Here is a 5,511-nt window from a genome sequence, read left to right on the forward strand (position 1 = left end):
TTCCACTGTCTGTAGGCGCCACCGATACTTCCTGAATGTTTGCGTAGGTGGGGTCTTCCCGGTTTTGCATGTTGATGTACACACTTTCCACATTTACCTGTTGTTGTTGGTGCTGTTGTTGCCTACGACGCAAGAACGCCACCAAAGCCAACACAGCAATGATTATCACGATCCCAACAACAACAATCCCAGCAGTCATTCCTGCAGTAGCAGATGAAGCTACTGTGCTGTTGTGATTTGGCAAACCGATTGTGCTGTCGAATTTTGGCAGAGATATTTCGCTGCTAGTTGTTTTTAAAACTATTGCGCTGCTGGTTTTTGGGAGAGTTTTTTTCCTTGTAGTTTTTGAGGAGCAATTTGTGCTGGTTACTATACCCTGTGTGTGACTTGATGACTGTTTGTGTGGCTTATAACAAAGAAATGCAAGTCGTTTACTTGCACCCCCAAACCAAATATATTGTTTATTTCGAGCTATTTCGCCGTAATCCTTCTTTCCGCTTGTTGCTCTATCAAGTATAATACTTTGCCCTTCTGCAACACGTTGAAAATTTTCTCCTGTGATCCAAAAAGCATCAAAGTTACATCCCTTGTCATTTAATCCAATGCGGTAATAGTTTCTTCCACATGGATGCGCGGGTGGAATAAAATCCACTGCATCTTTGAACTTTTCACTTGTGTTTAAAACTGCCAACCTTGCACTCTGAACATCCTGGCAATGTTGATCTGAATCACTCGCATTCAACGGCTGTTGGTGGTAAAACAAAATGCCGTGGTCCTATTTCTTGTTTGCATGCAGTTAGCAACATCCATTTTACTGGTTCGATGAACTATAATTACAGAAACTATGCATAAAAACGTTTATTTATTTAATTCATGGAAAAATGCAATACTCCATGTTTTTTTGACTACAGTTTTTTCAAATCTCAAACCACTTTATGAACTTTCTACAAAACTTTCCTTCATTTAAAACCGTTTTTCGAACATTGAATCACACGAGAATTTAAACTTTCGAATTACGTTAACGCCGATTTCCCTTTTATTTAAACCCAACATTAAACAAACCGACACTTCCAAGTAAGTTTAAAAAACCGTGGATCAAACAGCTTACTTATCTTTGAACTGGATTTTCGAGAAGGGGCTGTAACGTTACGGCTAACATAGTAAAGCGTCCAAGATCAGTAAACTGGACAAAATCGGTAACCTAAATACGTGACTGCAGCGGCAAACAGGGAGGGTACATATTTTCATCCAAGGGGGGTTATTGAAATCATTTACTTTATACCTTGCACTGTGTCCACGATAGGTAACTTTGTTAAACGTTATTGTAGTCACGCTATACCTTGCACTATGTCCATGATAGGTAAGTTTGTTAAACGTTAAGGTAGTCACGCTATACCTTGCTCTTTGTCCATGATAGGTAAGTTTGTTAAACATTAAGGTAGTCACGCTATACCTTGCACTATGTCTATGATGGGTAAGTTTGTTAAACGTTAAGGTAGTCACGCTATACCTTGCTCTATGTCCATGATAGGTAAGTTTGTTAAACGTTAGAGTAGTCACGCTATACCTTGCACTATGTCCATCATAGGTAAGTTTGTTAAACGTTAAGGTAGTCACGCTATACCTTGCACTATGTCTATGATGGGTAAGTTTGTTAAACGTTAAGGTAGTCACGCTATACCTTGTACTATGTCCATGATAGGTAAGTTTGTTAAACGTTAAGTTAGTCACGCTATACCTTGCACTATGTCCATGATAGGTAAGTTTGTTAAACGTTAGGGTAGTCATGCTATATCTTGCACTATGTCCATGATAGGTAAGTTTGTTAAACCTTAACAATTAAGAAACTTACCTATGTTGGACATAGTGCAAGGTATAGCGGGACTACCCTACCAATTAAGAAACTTACCTATCATGGACATAGTGCAAGGTTTAGCGTGACTACTCTAACGTTTAACAAACTTACCTATAATGGACATAGTGCAAGGTATAGCGTGACTACTCTAACGTTTAACAAACTTACCTATGATGGACATAGTGCAAGGTATAATAGCGTGACTACTTTAACAATTAAGAAACTTACCTATGTTGGACATAGTGCAATGTATAGCGTGACTACCTTAACAATTAAGAAACTTACCTATGATGGACATAATGCAATGTATAGCGTGACTACCTTAACGTTTAACAAACTTACCTATCATGGACACAGTGCAAGGTATAGCGTGACTACCCTAACAATTAAGAAACTTACCTATCATGGACATAGTGCAAGGTATAGCGTGACTACTCTAACGTTTAACAAACTTACCTATCATGGACATAGTGCAAGGTATAGTGTGACTACCCTAACAATTAAGAAACTTACCTATCATGGACATAGTGCAATGTATAGCGTGACTACCTTAACGTTTAACAAACTTACCTATCATGGACATAGTGCAAGGTATAGCGTGACTACCTTAACGTTTAACAAACTTACCTATGATGGACATAGTGCAAGGTATAGCGTGACTACCCTAACAATTAAGAAACTTACCTATGATGGACATAGTACAATGTATAGCGAGACTACCTTGACGTTTAACAAACATACCTATCATGGGCACAGTGCAAGGTATAGCGTGATTCCCGTAACAATGAATGAAGTTACGTATCGATGACGCAGTACAGGTTAAATGATTTCAATTACTCCCCTTGGATGAAAATATGTACCCCCCCTGTTTGCCGCTGCAGTCACGTGTTTAGGTTACCGATTTTGTCCAGTTTACTGATCTTGGACGCTTACCTATGTTAGCCGTAACTTTACAGCCCTATATGGGATTTTCGCCACAGTAATCTTAACAATACCTGCAACGAAACAATGAAACAATAAGCGCGACAGATTGTTTCGTTACGGAGGCGTTTTGAATCTCTTCTCGAAGTACGACAATTGTTCAAGCAGGAGATTATTGCTTGTAGACCCAGATTCTTCCTGGTTCGGGAGTTGACCGCAGGTATTAATTAATGGACAGGGGTTTTCCATTCATGGTTGGTTTAAAGAAATTTATCTGCCAGACGTGTATGACCGTCGAAGCGCTAGTCAGTACCAACGAAGGCATTTGCTGGAAAATTATTGCGAACAAAGGAAATTTAAGCGCTCACAAACAAAACAGTCTGAAACGACTTCTTTAGCACTTTCCTAAACTTCGTCATATAGAAGAACGTTGCGTGATAATGCTGAATTCTGTTTGATAAAAAGGATTACTAAACACAAAACACTATTTTACCACATGCAGCCACTTGGTGCAGTGGAAGCTCATCAACAATGTCGGGTTGTTCACGGTGCAAGGTTGGCGGTTTTAATGGGCCTGCGCAGTAGGGCGATCCTGCCTTATCATTAATGCATTATCATGTACAGTATGTAATTTCAACTAGCTTTTTTATTCACAAAGGTGAAATTTGAACGTTAATTCCAATAAAAATCATATGTTAACACAAAGAACGCCGTCTTATCCCATGTAAATGGATCAGGCGACGAGAACAAAGACGAACAACGTTTAAACCAACATCCATGCGACGCAAAGTGTTCCAAGCACAGAAACTACTACACATGCGAGACAACGATGCGTTTCGGTGGAAGTGCAGGTGCAAATTCAACTACTTAAGGAACGACAAAGAAGTGTGCGTAAAACTATCTGAATGCCCCAAGAAGTATTCCCAGTACGAATGTAATACCACCTGTCACTGGTCAAAGGAATAGTTGGGAAAGCAATAGCAGCTGGTTCGTCCCTTGCCGTTTTTTTAATCCAAACTTTAAGTACAAATTTACTGATGTAAGAAACTTTTCCCATTATTAAAAAACTTAGTTTAGTAAAAAGAGCAAGTAAGTCAGCTTTGTTAACTGAGCTGCGGACAGTGCACATCGTTCAACTTATTATGTTTTCGGTTCGATTTTCAGTGTAAATTATTGCGAGTGCCCGTAAGAAACGAATATGCTTAACCACTGTCTGTATTCAGGTCTTGTTACATATTGTTCCATCGTTTTAAATTTTGTCTTGGTTTCTTTAACTTAAATCCCGCCTGTCATAAAAAGATTAAATGTCTTAGGAAAAGGTCAAAAACGTGTGGTGATCTCTCAAGGAGACATATGGAAATACAGTTGAATAATTTCATGCAAATTTAGCGTCTACATTTTTGTGTTTTTATTTAGGGTAAACCAAAATCGCGTGTTTTGTTTTTTCAGGGACAATTTGCAAACAGAAGCAGATAATAAGGAACCACCCGTTGTTGTCCAGTCGTGTGATTGTTTCAAACGGAAATTTTAAACTTAAGAAATGTTACCCCACTAGACGCGGAGAAGTATTGTGGATGCTTTTAAACTTGACATTTGCTGTAAAGAATAATTGAATAATTGAAGAAGATAAGTCTGATGGCCGACGCATTTTTTGTAAATCAACACCGGGGACAATAGTTCCGTTTTCAACATGTGGCCGCGCATTTATGAATTTTAGTAATCTGCGTTTTGCAAAGATAAGACAGAGCAGAGCAACGGACTTGACTATTGTTTGACTATTGCTTCCTGTAACTAGTGTCGTAGATTACAGCACGATGACACGCTCAGGGGATTTAACGTGCTGAGGTGACGTATAAGACAGGAGACAAAAAGGACGCTAATGGTTAGAGTAGAAACCATCATCAAACTGTTGATGAACCGTTTGTTACCTTGGTCTTGTGATAAAATTTAATATTGCCGAAAGAGTAAACGCTATTTTTTTTCTGGAAACTTGTATTATCTCTGCAGTATGAGGTTATGCTTTATAAAGCTTTTATTCTCGTCTACAAATAAATATTGCATGTGGAAAAACACTTAATGCCCAGAAGAGAAGACCCTATAATGGCATTGAATGGAATGGGGGTACTAGCATAGGTGAATCATTGTGTATTCTGAAACGTTCGAGCAACGTTTGTAGCGCCTCGACGCTGTTTTGCAGCGTGTGGTGGCTGACGGGATAACTCTAAAGACCTTGTGTCACAACAAACCAATCGCAGGTACTTCAGATTTGCCATCAGGCCCTCAGTTCTAATAAACACATGTTAGTTTCTCAGCCTCTTTTGCGCTACCCTGATGTTTTGAAACAATTTGTGTTGGACACTTAAAACTTTGCGGTTGGCTGTGTGTTATCGCAGGTATATGCTGGAAAAGAGCACCCGATTGCTTATCGAATGAGAGGAATTATTCCTTGATTAAGCGATTGTTTTCCTGACGACAACGAACTGACCAAGGAGGACAATTTTTTTTCCACGTTGCAAACAACTCGTCGAACCTATATCGACAATTAATGCGAAACACTGAAACATCACAAAAGCACGCAATATTGTTAAGCTTTCGATCAATTTGGTCCTGCAGCATAATGTTTTTGTCATGGTGATTTTCACGCATGTTTACGTGAGTTGCGTAATACCTTTTTTGGGTAATGTTTATCAAGCAATTGATTGATTGATAATGCATTTACGAGTTCGGACAATATC

Source organism: Ascidia mentula, chromosome 6, assembly GCF_947561715.1.
Source record: "Ascidia mentula chromosome 6, kaAscMent1.1, whole genome shotgun sequence".
Taxonomy (NCBI): Eukaryota; Metazoa; Chordata; class Ascidiacea; order Phlebobranchia; family Ascidiidae; genus Ascidia; species Ascidia mentula.